The sequence below is a fragment of the Cryptomeria japonica genome, chromosome 10, assembly GCF_030272615.1.
Source record: "Cryptomeria japonica chromosome 10, Sugi_1.0, whole genome shotgun sequence".
Lineage (NCBI taxonomy): Eukaryota > Viridiplantae > Streptophyta > Pinopsida > Cupressales > Cupressaceae > Cryptomeria > Cryptomeria japonica.
This window is the reverse complement of record NC_081414.1, coordinates 95,526,106-95,534,498: the sequence shown is the minus strand read 5'-3', so window position 1 is coordinate 95,534,498 and position 8,393 is coordinate 95,526,106.

Sequence of the window (8,393 nt, the reverse complement as noted above, 5' to 3'; positions counted from 1 at the left end):
AATCTTTCTCCATATCTCCTCTGTCTCTTTCCTCACCTCCTCTACATTCTCAATCATTAATATGTTGATTTTGTTCTTACTTCTGAATTCCTTTTTGTTTGCCTCTTCAATTAGCATATTTTCTTCATCATGAGCAATAAAAGTACATATATTTACTAGCTCTCTCTCCTTCATTTCTCTGTCAATTTTGCTTGCATTCATTCTTCAAGAATCTATTAAACTATACAAGTCCTTTGGAATGGAATTTTCTAATTTAATTAATGTCTTACTAAAATTATGTAAGTATAATACTACTGCTTCCTCAACTTTCCTTTGGTCATCATCATCAAAATGATCAAAATTTTCTTTAAGATTCTTCAAATTGCCATCCACTAATATTTCATCTATCAACTGATCTTCTGATAGTGGAGGAATGAATGTGTACTTACCTTTTATGTTGCTAGACTCGAGGTCTTTTTCAAGTTGAATTTTAACCTGTCTACTTCTTTGGGATCTTCCAGTAGGAGCATGATTTGGCTTAGTCTTTTTGCTTTGATGTGCTCCACCAGATTGAGGCTTTCTCACTAATCTGACAAACTCTCCCTTTTTCTTAGTTATTCCCGCCACTTCCTCAGATTCAGTTTCTGAGGCCACCAAAGATATTGTAACATAGGTTCTTTAGGGTTTTACTTTCTGTTTCAGCACACCTTTTTTGGATGGGCTAGGTATTGCAGGTCGTGCCACCAGAGTAGGAGCAAACTTAGCTTCCTTAGGTTTTTCCTTGGAGGGAACCGGATCAACCTTGGGTTTGGCCTCCTTTTGTGCATATTTTTCTCTTGCTTTCTTCACCTCCTCCTTGGTGAAACCCATTTGAGGAGCTACTTCTTCTGCCATCTTAGTATGACTTTTCTCTTTCGGGAAGGAGCAGTGAACTACATATGTAAACTAAGGTCCTTCTCCTTTAATGTGCCAAATCTCCCTTCCTTGGGATCTACCGGTTGACTCAGAAGGTGTTCTTCATATTGCCTTAAGTGTACCAGAGTCAACTTCATACCCCATGGGCATGATCCAGACTATCTGGGGCTCCAATGCTTCCATCAGACACTGATCCTTATCGACCATGAAGGAAATGGTTTGCTCATATTTCTCAACTACCTCCTTAGGAATCCTCTCCTTTTTCTTCATTGTGGCTTGGAAGGTTTTAAAATATCCCTAGAGGGTAGATATCCTCATGGTTGCATCACCAACTCCCCATAGACCTTCCTTGATCTACGTGGCCATTGATCTATCATAGGCCCATTGGACCTTATTGTTCATACCTGGTATCTCATTTCGGAAGTATAGTGCCAGACAAATAAGGAGTGTACCATATTTGGTAAGCAGAGTAGATAGCAGTACCGGAGATAGAGTTGTACCGGTTGGACTGGTAAACCTTGTATCTAACTACCATTGAAGCAAACTTCACATCATTCTCCAAAATTTCATTCACAGTCATGGCTCTGCTATCAAATTTGGATTTAGTGGTAGCTATGATAGTGTCATTTGATACTTTTCTTAAACTGGGCACATCACCAATTTCAGCTAAACTAGTTACAACGAAGATTGCTTGCTTGGGGATTTAGTGAGGCCTATCGATCCATATAAACTCATCATGCACATGGATAAGGATGTAGTGGATCCATTCTACCTCATCAAACAAAGGAAAATGCAAACTGTGAGAAACCCTTATCTTGTAGCACCTTATATTCAGGTTTGAGATCTCCCAAACCTTTGATGATATGATAAATCAATAAGGATCTGGATAACTACTAAGAGGGGGGGGGGTGAATCAATAGATAGAAAATAAACTAAACTTTCACCAAACTCAAAACCCAACTCATAAATCAATCACTGAACTAACTGGTTCAAACACTGAACTACAAACTGCAACTACACTATCAAGTTTACCGGTTGACTGGTATACCAAAATAATAGTATAACAGATATGAAACTCTTAAACCATTTGACCAAAACATCAAACCTCTTTACTAACATTAGTAAAAGCACATTTTAGATCATTGCTGGTCATCTTAACATATCTAAGTGGATTTACCAGTAAAACAAATTAACCCTATCAAAACATAACCACAAAAACCATTCACCACTTGACACAATGAGTTTTGATGTGGAAACCTAAATGGAAAAAACCACGGTGGGGATGAATACCCACAAGTATTCTGAACTCTTCTAAAGTTTGCCCTGTTAGGAGCCAAGCCTTGTTAGAAGCTTTACAAAAATGTCCTATTAGGAACAGATCCTATTAGGGACCACCCAGTTAAGGGATTGACTACAATGCCCTATTAAAAGAAATGCCCTGTTAGGAGTAACCTCGATAGAGGATTTGAAATCCAAGCTAATGGATCACCTAGTTACAGGATTTAGAAAGCACTAAACTTGTTAAAGCTTACCCAGTTAAGGGATTTAACTATTGTAATTGTTAGAGAACAACAGGGTTTTGTTGATTTGGTAAATAGAACTACTCTACTTGATCAGATCCTTTTCATGTTCCAATTTGCCTTCAAACATACTGTAGATACTCCTTCTAGTTTGAAAATCAATCACACTAACACTTAACCAAAATTGCCAACACTACAACAAAACAATTCAGCGACCTTATAAGAAAAACAATAGGTCGGTAACACATCACAAACCTAAGATCTCATAGAGATTACAAACAAATCGGCTCAAACATGACCTTTGGATTACATAGCAATCATCTGCACATTGTACAAGACAACCTCAACCGCTCCTTGATCACCGCTCATTGAATCCTGTAACTCATCACGCGGTTTCCACTTCATGCTATGCACTCGCTCATTCCCAAGATAAAACATTTATATCTACATGCCAAAACCACTTTGAATCTCATCATGTGCATCATGCATACGTGGCACAATCATCTCTGATCACCATTTGATCATATATCAACACAACCGATTCACCAAGCTCCATCGGTTAGGGTTTGGCATATCAATAGGTAGGGTTATCGGTTGATCTCACTGCTTCTATAGTAATATCGATTTCCTTCACTAGCTCAACTACCTGTTGCAATACAACTCCATTACTGGTTACAATTGACATCAATGACAACACTTAAACCTCATTAATTCAAACTTTATGAAAATGCCAACAATATCCCCATTTGGCATTGACGGCAATAGAAATACCAATACCCTTTGATTGTGATGATTGAGAGTAATGCACATACACAGGTATAGGAATCCTGGTTTACATTTTACCATGTACTCTCCTTCAACTGAGTCTCCATGTCTTCAGTTGGTAATTGGCTACAGTTCTTCTCCCCCTTTGGCAACAATGCCAAAGTGAAAGTAAAAAAATTAGTGTCATACTTCATTGTTCTGCATGAAGCTGCTCCCCATGTGGAGTAGCTCCACTCTACACCAATCTTTCTTCAAGATCTTCAATAAGCTCTAGGACTGATGTCTTCCACATCTGTTCAACTGACCACATGTAGGGGCACAACCCCTAGCTAACCTCTACGATACTCAAAAGTAGTCTTAGGAAGAGGTTTAGTAAAGATATCTACTAGTTGTTCCTTAGTAGATACATGCTCTAGTAACACATCTTTACTCTGCACTTTCTCCCTCAAGAAATGATATTTCAGCTCAATATGCTTGGTTCTAGCATGCAACACTGGGTTCTTTGAAATATTTATTGCACTAGTGTTATCACATAAATTCCTTACTAGTTCTGTGATCTTCAACTTGAATCCTTCCAGAATGTGTTTCATCTAGATTACCTAGGTGCAATTCATATACGCTACAACATATTCAACTTCAATAGTCAACTATGATATACAACTTTGCTTCTTACTGCTCCAAGATACAATCCTTCCTCCAAGAAAGAATGCGCCTCCAATTGTGCTCTTCTTGTCATCAATATTTCCTGCCCAGTCTGCATCTGTATAGACTTTCAAATCAAAGTTACATGCATATGGATACCGTAATCCATAATCAATAGCACCTTTTAAATATCTGAATATCCTTTTAGTGGCTACCATGTGTGTCTCCTTTGGGTTATTTTGAAATCTAGCAACTAATCCAACTGCATGAGCAATATCCGGTCTACTATGAACAACATAATGTAGTTTCCCTATCATAGACTTGTACTCCTTTTCATCAATGGATGCGGTATCATCCTCCTTAGATAGTTTACAGCCTATAACCATAGGTGTCCCAACTGGTTTACAGTCTCCCATTCCAAATGTCTTCAATACCTCTTTCACATATTTGGACTGTGTGATAAAAATACCACTCTTCATCTGTTAAATTTGCAAACCTATGAATAATTTTATCTCTCCTACCAGAGACATCTCAAATTCACTTTTCATCTCATTTGAAAATTCATCACTCATGTCATCATTGCCTCCAAAAATGATATCATGCACAAACACTTCACTAACCAGTATCTTATCTCCTTCACTCTTGAGATATATATTGATGTCTTCACTGGTTCTCTGAAAACCTATCTTCACCAAGTCTGAATGTAGTCATTCATACCAGGCTCTTAGTGCTTGCTTCAAACCATATAGTGCCTTGTGTAGTTTACACACCATATCCTTTGCATCAGTAAAAGCATAACCATCTCGTTGTTCAATGTAGACTTCCTCTTCCAGTATTCTATTTAGAAATGCTGACTTCACATCCATCTGATATATTTTGAATCCTCTATATGCTAGAAAAGCAAGTAGAGTCCTAACACCTTCCAATCTAGCAACTGGTACAAATGTCTTGCCATAGTCTTCTCCTTCTTCCCATGCATTGCATACCAATCTAGCTTTGTTTCTGACTACTACTCCATCTTCATTTAGTTTATTTATGAATACCCATTTAGTACCAATTACATTTTTATTGACCGGTCTAGGTACTAGGGTCCATGTATTGTTCTTTTCAATTTGGTCAAGCTCCTCTTTCATAGCCTTGATCTAGTGATCATCTCCAAAGGCTTCCTTCACTGTTCTAGGCTCAATAGTGGAGATCATACAAGAATTCTCTCTAATTCTTCTTCTGTTTAACACACCAGCATCTTTATCTCCAATAATTTGATCAGGATTATGATTGAATCTTACATACCTTGGAATAACATGATCATTATCTTCAAGTTCTTCTTCCTCACTATCTTCATCTTTTGGAGAATCTACCTATTTCGGTTGAGCTGGTGCTACAACATTCACTTTACCAACTTCTGGCTTCACTGGTTCTGGTTCCAAAATCAGAATGTAAGGTTCATCTTCCTTCTTCTCCTCACTAATTTCTCTTGAAACTTCAGGACACTCATCCACTCAAACATCAGTACTTTCAATGATCTTCTGTGTCTGGTTGTTGTAACATTTGTAGGCTTTTCTCTTGGTGGAGTAACCAAGAAATATGCCTTCATCACTCTTAGCATCAAACTTACCAACATAGTCACCTCTCTTGATAAAACATTTACTGCCAAAAACCTTAAAGTAACTAACATCAGGTGATCTACCATACCAATATTCATAAGGATTTTTATCCTTACCTCTTTTAACCAATATCTGGTTCATAGTGTAGCCAGTTGTGCTAACAGCTTCTCTCCAAAAATTCTTAGCTACACCTCCTTGTATTAGCATAGTTCTAGCTGCTTCAACAACTGACCGGTTGTTCCTCTTTGCAATACCATTCTACTGTGGTGTCCTAGGTGCAGAAAGCTGCCTCTTAGTTCCATTGTCTTCACAATATCTAGTGAATTCCTCTGGAGTAAATTCACCACCTTGATCAGTTCTTAAGAACTTAATCTTCTTCCCACTTTCCTTTTTAGCTAAGGCTTTGAAATCCTTAAACTTGTTAAAGGCTTCTGTTTTGTCCTTCAAGAATGTGACCCACATCATTCTTGAGCAATCATCCGTGAAGATCATAAAATACCAATCACCTTAAATACTTCTAGTCCTCATTGGTCCACAGAGGTCTGCATGAACCAAATCTAGCAAATGTTCTACTGAGAAAGATTTTCTCTTAAAAGTTGAGGATGTCATCTTCCCTAACTGACATTCCTTACATAGAAAATTCACCGGTTTGTCCAACTAAGGAAAACCTCTTACCGACTTGGACTTACTGACTTTGACAATATTATCAAAGTTTACATGACAAAATCTTCGATGCCAAAGCCAACTATCTTCTACTTTAGCAATTAAACAATTGTTGACTTTAGGATTTAGGTGAAACAAGTTACCTTTTGTCTGCTCCTCGGTTGCAATCAATTCACCTTTGCTTCCATAGATTTTGCACATACCATTCTTGAATTCTAGTGGATAACCTTTGTCATTGAGTTGAGCAACACTCAACAGATTGTGTTTCAATCCTTCAACCCAGTAGACATCATCTGCATTGCTCTTTCCATTAAGAGAAATGGTTCCCTTTCCTTTTACCATGCAGGGTGAGTCATTTCCAAATCTCACAACACCTCCATCAAATTCCTTCAAAGTAAGAAAATTACTCCGGTCATCAATCATTTGGTGTGAGCAACCACTGTCTATAATCCAATCATTAGAACTATCCATGTGAGAGACTAATGCCTTATGATATTATGTCTCCTCTTTAATGGAAACAAAGACAATGTCTTTATTTGCATCTCCCTCAGATTCCTCATATGTGATTCCTCCATCAACTGCAATGAGGCAATCTCTTTTACCTTTTCCTTTGTACTTATTATACTTCTCATGTTTATGCTAATTGTCTCCATTTGGATAGTTAGTAGCAATATGTCCAATCCGGTTACATGCAAAAAACTTCAAAGGTAATTTACCTTTGTACTTACTGGTACCTCTGGGTAAAATCTTGGCCACTAATGCTTCAAGCTCAATCAGATTGTCTTCATCATCAACTTCTCTGTTGAATCTTGACTCATCAACTTCTCTATTGGATCTTGACTCACGATTGTGACTGAAGCTCTAAATGCAGATTCCAATTTCTGAAAACTTCCATCAAAACTATTTAATTCAAATGTAGTTAGTTTACCAATGATGGATTCAAGAGTTACCCTTGTTTTATCAATAGACTTGAGTTCCTGAATGGCTGCAACTCGGATAGCGTAGACCAGTAGAAGGGTTCTCAACACCTTACTTACCACTGTGGTATCCTCCACTTTACCACCTATACTTTTGATCTCACCGACTATCTCCTTGAACCTCTGACCATATTGTTGAATATTATCACCTTCAGCCATCCACATGTCAGCAAATTTACCTCTCACACTCTCTTCTTTGGCAATCTTCACATGCTCATCACTGCTATAGATATCCTCAAGTTTGTTCAACACATCATAAGTAGTCTCGAGACCATGGTGTAAAGCAGAAAAATCGAACCCTAGTTGTTCTCCCCTCCCCAACTCCAAGGAGAGAGAAGGGAGAGTCACTAGGGTTGATGGTTTTCACTTAGGAGAGAATTTACATTCAAAAGAGGGGTTGAAACCCACAAGATCCAATCCCACACAATGCAAGATTGGATTCTAAATGAGTTTCAAGGGTTGTGATAGCAAGGATACCCTCTTTTGTAAAGAATATAGATAGAATGATTGAACTAGGAATGTATGTAGAAGCAAGAAAGATTCACTTGTAAATAGAGATAGGGATATGGGATGAAGCTACGGACCTGGAATTAGCAGTAAAATGTCGAGACGGTGCTGTTCTGCAAGTTTGAGCGAAAGTTGACGGGACGATGGTGCCCGGCGTGCACACGGTCCTTCGAAAAATCTGCGAAATGAAGGGGGACCTGTTCGTCTCTGCACAAGGATTCCATATCTTCAATTACAGCCATGTACCTGCAACCTACACATAGAAAAGAGAGGACGATTGGGGGGTTAAAGATGAGGGGTTTGCCTTTAGGTCAAACCCCGGTTTTGGAATTAACCAAGAAATGAGAATGTTGTAAATGTAAATGTTTGTAATGTAAACAAGTACTGATACCTTGTTGTAAGAATGTTTGTATTCTTACATGCGAAGGTGTAATGTATGTAGTATGTTGTATGTTGTATTTGATCTCCTCTTCAATGGTTGAATCCTTGTCTTGAATGCAACACTTAGCCTTGAATGGAGACTTAGAATGCTCAATTGCTTGAAGGAATGCTTGAATGCTTGAATGTTTGAATGTTTGAATATCGCTTCCGCCTTTTGCACACATATGTCTTCCTCCCTTTTTTTGGAAGAGGAAATGTAGTTTATATACTTGTCAATTAGGGTTGATGGACTAATTTTCCCGACCTTAGGCCGACCAGGAAACATTATTTCCCGAATTGCAAACTTAAAGACCCGATGCCCAAAAGAGACCGGGCCCAAAATAGGGCCAGGGACTAGGGTGCTAGGCGCCATGGTCCCACCTCCCTGGACAGCAGGGTGC